At 44.2% G+C, this 11265-nt stretch overlaps 1 non-coding gene across 1 annotated transcript; it reads left to right on the top strand.

Moving 5' to 3' along the window:
- Positions 1-6477: 6477 nt before the first annotated feature.
- LOC120271271 lies at positions 6478-6584 on the top strand. The gene has a single exon (XR_005539889.1). It is a non-coding gene; the product is annotated as a small nucleolar RNA R71 (small nucleolar RNA).
- The last annotated feature ends 4681 nt before the right edge of the window (positions 6585-11265 follow it).

Genomic DNA, 11265 nt, shown 5'->3' with positions numbered 1-11265 from the left:
CGGCCATAATAGAGTGAATGGTCTAAGGGATGAACTTCCGCTGGGGCTTAGTTGCGCGTGCAACGGAGTAAAGCGTTGAGGTGATCTTAGTATCTAGGGCTCAATTGTGGTTAGGGACCTTCCACCTCGACCAAAGGTTTAGGTCTATAATTAGGAAGAGATTTATCACTTGGAATCCCTAGAGCTCATTGCAACTCTATGAGAGTGCGAGTTGTTGAGATTGTTCGATTTCTCCTCCGGGACATGTATAGAGTTAGGCATAGTTGACCTTAGATTTGGGACTATGTAATTAAGGATTTCCACGACTCACTATTGCATTGATTAGGAAGCATAATATAGGGTTCTTGCACTTGAAACAATTATCCTAGGTGGAGCATTATCCGGGTACCCCATCTTTATCGATTGCCTTACCCCCTTCTTTACTTTTGCTCTGTTACTTGTTGCTTTTACTGTTGAGAATTGAATCATTATCACATTCATCATCATTGATCTTTTACATAGCTAAGAATCGAATTAAGTATTTTTATTCCCTACTCCCGGTGGATTCGATACCCGCTCACCCGGGATTATTACTTCGACAAACCCGTGCACTTGCGGGATATACGCAAGGGGATCTTGTCAAGTTTTTGGCACCGTTGCCGGGGAGCTAGGCGTTTAGAGATACTTTGCACTTTGTTTTCTTAGCTATTTCACCACACATTCTATTTCATATCTTCTTATTCTATCATTGCTCTAAATTGTCCTTATTTCTTTTTTGTTGCAGAAAATGATTAACATGTTTGAGTCATTTGACACTATCTTGACAATGGTTGAACACATAGAGCAGAAAGTTCAAACAGTTGCATGGCATGACATATCGTGTTATTCTCACTATGAACAATATACAACTCAACAACCATTAGAAGAATCGGTCGAAGAGTACATCACCAGGATTCAAGGGCAAAGCTATGAATTAGATAATGTGATAAAGTAGTTTGAGGAATCTACTTCAGTGTCAATGAGTGACCATTTAGAGGAAAGTGTAGAAAAAATCCTTGCTCGGTTTGATTCTTCCTATCAAGACCAAAGGCAAGAACTCTTTTCAGTTGGAGTTGCTATTTCAAAAATGGAACTATGTCGAATGGACACGTTGATATCCATTGTAGATTATAAAGAAATAGATTTCAAGGTGGAAGAAGAAGAGAGTAAATGTGAACATGAGGCAAATGATTTCGAGGAGATTGATAAATTGAAGGAGGGTAGCTTGCGCCCATCAATTGTCGAACCACCAGAACTTGAGCTTAAAACTCTTCCAGCACATTTGGAATATGCATTCCTAATGGAGGACTCTAAACTTCCCATAATCGTGGCTTCGAACTTATCTGCGGAGCAGAGGGATAAGCTAGTTAGCATGTTGAGAAAGCACAAATCAGCTATCGCATGGAAGATCTCCGACATTAAGGGTATAAACCCATCATTCTGAACTCATAAGATCCTAATGGAGGATGACTATAAATCTGTGATCCAACCTCAGTGAAGATTGAAACCGAATATAAAGGAGGTTGTTAAAGCGGAGGTAATAAAACTATTGGATGCAGGGATCATCTACCCCATATCCGACAGCAAGTGGGTGAGTCCGACCCAAGTTGTCCCGAAAAAAGGAGGAATGACAGTAGTGAGGAATGAAAAGAATGAGTTAATCCCCACGAGGACAGTTACTGGTTGGCGAGTCTGCATTGATTATAGAAGATTAAATGACGTTACTCGGAAATATCACTTTCCTTTGCCATTCATTGACCAAATGTTGGAGCGACTAGCGGGACATCATTTCTACTGTTTCCTTGATGGCATGTCGGGATACTTTCAAATTCCAATAGCCCCAGAAGATCAGGACAAAACCACATTTACTTGCCCTTATGGTACCTTTGCTTATAGAAGAATGCCTTTCGGGTTGCGTAACGCCCATGCAACATTTCAGCGCTGCATGACGCCCATTTTTGATGACTTTCTCGAAGATATTATGGAAGTTTTCATGGATGATTTTTCAGTGTTCGGGGACTCTTTCAATGCTTGCTTAAACAATTTCAAAAGAGTATTAGTAAGATGTGAAGAGACGAATCTCGTCCTTAACTGGGAGAAGTGTCACTTTATGGTGCAAGAAGGCATTGTCCTTGGACATAAGATTTCCCAGGCTGGTATGGAGGTGGATAAGGTGAAGATGGAGATAATTGACAAGCTTCCTCCACCTACGAATGTAAAACGGATCCGCAGTTTCTTGGGTCATGCAGGTTTTTACCAAAGGTTTATTAAGGACTTTTCAAAAATCTCCCAACCGTTGACTAAACTTCTGGAGAAGGATAGCCCTTTTGACTTCGGAAACGACTGTTTGAAAGCATTCAATGTGTTGAAAGAGAAGTTAGTGATGCTAGTGATTATGCAGTGGGAGAAGTTAGTATGACAAGTTAGCATTCAATGTGTTGAAAGAATAGTTAGTACATGTTCCGTATTTGTGCAGATCAGGTGGTGCGAAGGTGTGTTTCTAGGGAGGAAGGGTGGAACATCATTGAGCATTGTCACTCAGGCCAAGTGGGGGGCACTATGCGTCAAGTCGAACTGCAAAGAAGGTTCTAGCTGCTGGGTTCTATTGGCTGACCTTATTCCAAGATGTTCATCAGTTCGTTTTATGATGTGATAGTTGTCAAAGGGCTGGAAACTTATCACTGACAAGATCCCCTTGCGTATATCCCGCAAGTGCAGGGGTTTATCGAAGTAATAATCCCGGGTGAGCGGGTATCGAATCCACAGGGAGTAGGGAGTAAAGACACTTAATTCGATTCTTAGCTATGTGGAATATCAACAATGACAAGTATGACAATGATTCAATTCTCAACAATTAAAAGCAACAAGTAAGAGAGCAAAAGTAAGGAGGAAGCAAGGCAATCGATAAAGATGGGGTACTCGGATGATGCTTCACCTAGGATAATCGCTTCAAGTGCAAGAACTCTCTATTATGCTTCCTAATCAATGCAATGGTGAGTCATGGAAATCCTTACATACATAGTCCCAAATCTAAGGTCAACTATGCCTAACTCTATTCATGTCGCGGAGGGGAGATTAAAGAACCTCTCAACCTCGCACTCGAATAAAGTTGCAATGAGCTCTAGGGATTCCAAGTGATAAATCTCTTCCTAATTATAGACCTAACCCTTTGGTCCAGGAGGAAGGTCCCAAACCACAATTAAGCCGTAGATACTAAGATCCCCTCAACGCTTCACTCCGTTGCACGCGCAACTAATCCCCAGTGGAGATTCATCCCTTAGACCATTCACTCTATTATGGTCGCAAAGAACTCGAGGAACAGAGGTAGAATCTATCACGTCGGAGGGGAAAGGGGACGCTCTTGTACCTCTCGACTCACCCTCTCAACCCTCTCTAACCTAGCTTTGTCTAACGCTCGTGGTGTGTCACTCACTCACAAGGTTACCAACAAGAGCTCTCAACACTAGTGTCACTCTAGGGGAAATGTTTATACAATTAAGCATTCAAGGATGGAACTCACAATAAACATCAATTTATTGAAAGCATAATAAAGAAGTTCAATGAAACAAATACATCCTAGGGTTCACAATCACCCAAGTACCCACTAGGTGTTTAGCTCTCCATGGAGCTAAGTACAATCAAAGAAATCGAATGTAAAAGCAATGAATCAATAAAGAAACCCCCTCGATGGTCGTGTCGATGGTCTTGTGGAAAGTCCTCTACTCGTCGCAAGGGATCCTTTGTCCGGCCTAGGATACACCTCGCCGGATCGATGCCGACGAAAGCTCTCCCAATAACCTTCTTCCAAACGACGCGCGATGTCGGAGCCGTAGAACCTCTCCAAAAGCCTAGCCAATACCCCTCAAAACCCTAGCCGAAGCCCTCTCTCAAGTTGGGGAAAAGATGGAGAAAAGAATACCAAAATCGGGGCTGAATCGGCTTTAAATAGGGCTGGAATCGGGCGACTCCACGGGCGTGGACGGTACACGCGCCCGTGCAGAATTTCCACACGACCGTGGATCATTTCCACATGCCAGTTTGGATTCTCTGTTTCTCTGATTTCTCGGCCGGCTGTGAACAATGCTACTACAGTACATGCTACAGTGTTGCTACACGCCCCTGTGCCTTTTCTAGATGAGCTCGCAGTACACACCCAAGGGCGCGTGAAAATTCCACACGCCCGTGTGTTTTCTCTAGATGACTTAGAAAAACCTGCAAGCTCTGCAAAACTATTCTGAACATGTTTACACACTCAGAGCCTGCTATATTATGCAAAATTTACCATTTAAAAACACGAAATAAAACTCAAACGACCAAACTTCGCCAACTCTCAACAAAACACACAATGAGTTCTTTTTTTAAAAACCACAACAAAATCGCAGCACAAGCACTTAAAAATTGAAACACCAACACTTAACAGTTTATTCATGAAAACAAACTATACTAAAAGGTGCGAGAACAATAAACAGTTGGGTTGGCTCCCAAGAAGCGCTTGTTTAACGCCACTAAGCTTGACGTATCTTTCTTACCTCACGGGGGTTCATAAATGAATGTTGCCCTCTTACCCATGGCTTGAAAGCATGATGAGCAAAGTCTCTTGTGGGTAGAGGGTGTACTCTCGGGCTTCGGACCACCTAGCAATAGTTCATCCAACTTCCTTGGCTCATGTACGTCTCCAACAATCTTTGAGCATTTTCGGTGGTGTGTCCGAGCTCTCTTCATTTTCCGGAGCACCGTCTTCAAGATCCCCGAGGTAGATGTTTCTTCTCCAGTCGAACCAAGCATCATTACTTTTTCATTGTTCTCCTCTTGATCGAACAAACCTTCATACGGATCCGGGTTGAACATTTCCTGCACATATTCATCAACAAGCTCATCAGTAGTGTCTAGAAAGTATAAAGTGTCATCGAAATCAAGAGAATTCCGCATGGCTTCAGCAAGGCGGTATGTGAGCTTGTCATCTCCAACTCTTAATGTGAGCTCTCCGCCATCCATGTCAATCAATGCTTTAGAAGTCCGCAAGAACGGTCTCCCAAGTATCAAGGTTACATCCCCATCCTCATTGACATCTAGCACTACAAAGTCAACCGGAAAAATGTACTTGTCCACCTTGACAAACACGTCTTCAATGATGCCTCTCGGATGTCGTACTGTTCGGTCCGCCAATTGTAAAGTCATCCGAGTAGGCCTAGGCTCTCCTAAGCCTAGCTTTTGGAAGAAAGTATATGGCATGACGTTGATACTTGCCCCTGAATCTGCCAATGTCATTTCCTCACCTAAGTTGCCGATATTACACGGAATGATGAAGCTTCCTGGGTCTTTCTTCTTGTTCGGCATGTTCTTTTACAACACCGCCGAGCATGAAGCATCTAGCACCACTGAAGCACTCTCCTCCAATTTCCTCTTGTTGGTCAATAGGTCTTTTAGGAACTTCGCGTACCTAGGCATTTGAGCCAATGCCTCTACAAAAGGAATATTGATGTGGAGTTGGTTGAACAGACACATGAACTTCTTATACTGTTCATCCCCTTGGTCATTCTTCAATCTAGAGGGGTTAGGGATTCTTGGCTTGAATGGTGGGGGTGCCACCTCTTTCTCTTTGTTTACTCCCTCCTCAACCTCTACAACCTCGGGTGCGTGTTCTTTCAGCTTTTCACTCGGAAGCCTCCCTTCAACCTCACGACCACTTCTCAAAGTGATCGCCTTCACATGTTTCCTAGGATTGGTTTCCGTGTTGCTTGGTAAACTTCCATGTGGCCTTTTGGAAAGAGACTTCGCAATTTACCCCATCTGATTTTCAAGGTTGTGCAAGGAGGCGGTGTGATTGCGAAGTGTAGCCTCGACTGATTCAAACCTTGTATTGCCGATTGAACCAATCTAGCCAAGTGCTTCTCCAAATTTGTCATTCGGGTTTCCAAGCCTGAAATTCTGTTTTCCACTTGAGGGGCTTGTTGCGGTTGTTGGAAACCCGATGGCCCCATGGTCTTCTGTGGTCCTTGATTACTCCATGGAAAATTGGGATGATTCTTCCAACCTGAATTGTAGGTGTTGCTGTATGGATTCCCTTGAGGTCTCATGCCATTACCTAAAAAGTCAACGTTCTCAACTGAAAAAACATCACCAATGACGATTGGGCAATCGGAGGGAGCATATCCTCCACCACAACTGGTGCAATTGGTCACGGCCGCAACTCTATTCGAAGCTATAAGATCTAGCTTCTTACTCAAACTCTCCACTTGGGCCGCCAATGAAGTTACCGCATCAATTTCATGGAGACCGTCCAAATTTTTCTTCTCCCTAGCATTCCACTGGTAGCTATTTAACCCCATTTCCTCAATCAATTGACGAGCCTCATCGGGGGTCTTGCTACGTAAGGTACCTCCTGCCACCGCATCTAAGAGTTGCCTTATAATTGGGTTCAAACCATTGTAGAAGGTTTGAACAATCATCCACTCCGGGAATCCGTGTTGCCGACACTATCGCAGGAGTTCCTTGAACCTTTCCCATGTCTCAAATAGAGACTCCAATTCCAACTGCACAAAGGATGAGATCTCATTCCTAAGCTTTGCTGATTTTCCGGGAGGGAAATAACGGGCTAGAAAAGCTTCTACCATCTCCTCCCATGTAGTGATTGATGCTCTAGGTAATGAGTGTAGCCACTGCTTTGCTCTCTGATAAGTGCTTGTGCAATATGAATGCGAAGCGTTCATTCCTTATGTTGAGCATTACTTTTCTCAGGTTTTTACATTAATATGTGCGTTTTTATGTTACTTTTACGCAGGTAGGGTTGTGAGGCCGAGTATGAAGGAAATAGGCCAATGTGGATGATAATGCACCTATTTTGGAGGAGATCTTGCTAAAGGTTCAAGCGTGAAGACATAGGTCGGGGTGTGAGATGCTAGAGTGTGTGCCAACCTTCTCGTATTCGAGTGAGCACATTCATTTGGAGGGCACAAAAGGCGGTCACACTCGAACATTCTGATTTATGCATATAAGAAGAAGAGATCCACCAACGTGCACATCACTGAAGAGGCAAGTGATGCACGACGTAAATGTGTGCCCGTTTGCGTTACCCCAATGAAAGTATGGAATTCGGGAGTATTTCCGTCATAGTACCGTAGAAGGTTACTGTAACAAAACACTGTAGCAAGTACTATTGCGAGACCGACCCAGAAATCGAGAAGCGAGAGAATCCACATGGGCGTGTGGAAATTATCCACGCCCGTGTGGAAATTCCAGTGCGTGTGACATCATACTGCGCCCGTGCGATCGCTCGATTCAGCCCCTATTTAAAAGCCGATTTACGCCCCGATTTTTGGTATTCTTTTTCTCCATCTTTTCCCCAACTTGTGAGAGGACTTGGCTGGGGTTTCGGGGGTATTGGCCAAGGTTTTGGAGAAGTTCTATGGCTATGACATCGTGATTCCATTAGGAAGAAGGTTGGCGGGGGAGCTTGATCGGGCGTATCCTATCGCGGACGAGGAATCTTTGGGACGACAGTGAGAGGACTCTCCACAAGACCATCGACACGACCATCGAGGGGGTTTATTTATGGATTCATTGATTTTACATTCAATTTCTTTGATTGTATTAAGCTCCATGGAGAGCTAAACCCCTAGTGGGTACTTGGATGATTGTGAACCCTAGGATGTATTTGTTTCATTGAACTTCTTTATTATGCTTTCAATAAATTGATGTTTATTGTGAGTTCCAACCTTTAATGCTTGATTGTATGAACATTTCCCCTAGAGTGACACTAGGGTTGAGAGTTCTTGTTGGTAACCTTGTGAGTGGTGACACACCACGAGCGTTAGACAAAAAGCTAGGTTTGAGAGGGTTGAGAGGATGAGTCGAGAGAGTGCAGGGGAGGCGTCCCTTTCCCCTCCGGCGTGATAGAGTCTACCTCCGTTCCTTGAGTTCTTTGCGGCCATAATAGAGTGAGTGGTCTAAGGGATGAACCTCCGCTGGGGCCTAGTTGCGCGTGCCATGGGTGAAGCGTTGAGGAGGATGTTAGTATCTAGGGGCTTAATTGTGGCTTGGGACCTTACGCACTGGACCAAAGTATTAGGTCTATATTTAGGAAGAGATTTATCACTTGGAATCCCTAGAGTTCATTGCAACTCTATGCGAGTGTGAGGTGTTGAGATTGTTCAATTTCTCCTCCGGGACATGTATAGAGTTAGGCATAGTTGACCTTAGATTTGGAACTATGTATGTAAGGATTTCCACGACTCTCCATTGCATTGATTAGGAAGCATAATAGAGAGTTCTTACACTTGAAGTGATTAACCTAGGTGAAGCATTATCCGAGTACCCCATCTTTATCGATTGCCTTACCCTCTTCTTACTTTTGCTCTTTCACTTGTTGATTTTATTGTTGAGAACTGAATCAATTTCACACCTATCACAATTGATCTTCCACACAGCTAAGAATCAAATTAAGTATTTTCACTCCCTACTCCCTGTGGATTCGGCCCTGCTCACCCGGGATTATTACTTCGACAAGCCCGTGCACTTGCGGGATATAAGCAAGGGGAACTTGTCAAGTTTTTGGCGCCGTTGCCGGGGAGCTAGGCGTTTAGAGATACTTTGCACTTTGTTTTCTTAGCTATTCCACTACACATTCTATTCATATCTTCTTATTCTATCATCATTCTGATTTTCTTTTTCTTTACTTTTGGTACAGCTCCAGGTTATGACCCGAGGGAATCCATCAATATTGATTAAAGGAGACCTTGAGCTTGAACGTACACTTCGTAGGAAAGGGAAAGAACCTATACAAAACGACCTAATCCGGTGATTTGGAAGTAGAAGGATCGACAACATGGCGAGAACAAAATGAGCAACAACGGACACTATCCGATTATGCGGACCTTAGGTGTTGGGGACACAATAGAGTATTGTGCGTCGCCCAATAACAGCTCAGAATTTCGAGCTAAAGCCGTCATTCATCCATATCTCTGGCGATCGCACAATTCAAATCTGTTTGGCCGATGAGGATCCAAATAGTCACATGAGAGCGTCCTCGAGGGTGTGTGACATCTTGAAGATAAATGGTGTGATGGATGATGCCATCAAATTGAGAACCTTCCCATTTTTCCTTAAAGGGAAAAAGCAAAGCGTTGGCTACACTCATTACCTAGGGCATCAATCACTACATGGGAGGAGATGGTAGAAGCTTTTTCTAGCCCGTTATTTCCCTCCCGGGAAAATCAGCAAAAGCTTAGGAATGAGATCTCATCCTTTATGAAGTTGGAATTGGAGTCTCTATTTGAGACATGGGAAAGGTTCAAGGAACTCCTGGCATGAAGTGTCCATAACACGGTTCCGGAGTAGATGATTGTTCAAACCTTCTACAATGGTTTGAACACGAGTACAAGAGCAACTCTTGGATCTGTGGCGGGAGGTACCTTAGGTAGCAAGACACCCGACGAGGCTCGTAAATTGATTGAGGAAATGGGGTTAAATAGCTACCGATTGGGCAGCTAGAGAAGAAGAAAAAGGTGGCGGTCTCCATGAAATTGATCGCGGTAACTTCATTGGCGGCCCAAGTGGAGAGTTTGAGTAGAAGCTAGATCTTATAACCCGAATAGAGTGGCGGCTGTGACCAATTGCACCGGTTGTGGTGGAGGACATGCTCCCTCCCATTGCCCAATTATCATTGGTGATGTTTCTTTAGTTGAGAATGTTGACTTTGTAGGTAATGGAATGAGACCTCAAGGGAATCCATACAACAACACCTATTATTCAGGTTGCAAGAATCATCCCAACTTTTCATGGAGTAATCAAGGACCACGAGAGACCATGGGGCCATCGGGGTTCCAACAACAACAACAAGCCCCTCAAGTGGAAAAAGCAATTTCGAGGTTTGGAAACCGAATGACGATTTGGAGAAGCACTTGGCTAGATTTGTTCAATCGGCAAATACAAGGTTTGAATCGGGTCGAGGGCTACACTTCGCATTCACACCGCCTCCTTGCACAACCTTGAAAATCAAGTGGGGCAGAGTGCGAAATCTCTTTACGAAGGCCACATGGAGTTTACCAAGCAACACGAAACCAACCCGAGAGAACATGTGAAGGCGATCGCTTTGAGAAGCGATCGTGAGGTTGAAGGGCGGCTTCGAGTGAAAAAGCCGAAAAGAACACGCACCCGAGTCGTGGGAAGCTGAGAAGGGAGCAAACAAAGAGAAGAGGTGGCACCCCATCTTTCAAGCCAAGAATCCCTTATCCTCTAGATTAAAGAATGACCAAGGGGATGACCCGATTATAAGAAGTTCCTAAGTTTGTTCAAGCAACTCCACATCAACATTCCTTTTGTTGAGGCTTTGGCTCAAATACCTAAGTATCAGAAGTTCTGAAAGACCTATTGACCAACAAGAGGAAATTGGAGGAGAGTGCTTCAGTGGTGCTTGATGCTTCATGCTCGGCGGTGTTGCAAAAGAACATACCGAACAAGAAGAAAGACCCGGGAAGCTTCATTATTCCGTGTAACATCGGCAACTTAGGCGAGGAAATGGCATTAGCAGATTCAGGGGCAATTATCAACGTCATGCCATATACTTTCTTCCAAAAGCTAGGCTTAGGTGAGCCCTAGGCCTACTCGGATGACTTTACAATTGGCGGACCCGAGCGAGTGCGACATCCGAGAGGCATCATTGAAGCGTGCTTGTCAAGGTGGACAAGTATATTATCCCGGTTGACTTTGTAGTGCTAGATGTTAATGAGGATGCAGATGTACCCTTGATACTTGGGAGACCGTTCTTGCGGACTTCCAAAGCATTGATTGACATGGACGGTGGATAGCTCACGTTGAGAGTCGGAGACGATAAGCTCACTTACCGCCTTGCTGAAGCCATGCGACATTCTCTTGATTTTGATGACACTTTGTATTTTCTAGACACTACTGATGAGATTGTTGATGAATATGTACAGGAAATGTTCAACCCGGATCCGTATGAAGGTTTGTTCGACCAAGGGGAGAGCAATGAAGAAGTAATGATGCTTGGTTCGACCGGAGAGGAAACATCTACCCTGGGAATCATGAAGAAGGTGCTCCAAAAAATGAAGAGTGCTCCAAAACACCACCGAAAACGCCCCAAGACTGTTGGAGACGTACATGACCCAAGGGAGTTGGACGAACCATTGTTAGGTGGTCCAAAGCCCGATAGTGCAGCCTCTACCCTCAAGAGACTTTGCTTATCATGCTTTCAAGTTATGGGTAAGAGGGCAACCTTCATTCATGAAC

This window comes from Dioscorea cayenensis, chromosome 10 (genome assembly GCF_009730915.1).
Source record: "Dioscorea cayenensis subsp. rotundata cultivar TDr96_F1 chromosome 10, TDr96_F1_v2_PseudoChromosome.rev07_lg8_w22 25.fasta, whole genome shotgun sequence".
NCBI classification, from domain to species: domain Eukaryota; kingdom Viridiplantae; phylum Streptophyta; class Magnoliopsida; order Dioscoreales; family Dioscoreaceae; genus Dioscorea; species Dioscorea cayenensis.
This window is presented reverse-complemented; position numbering and strand designations above follow the sequence as displayed.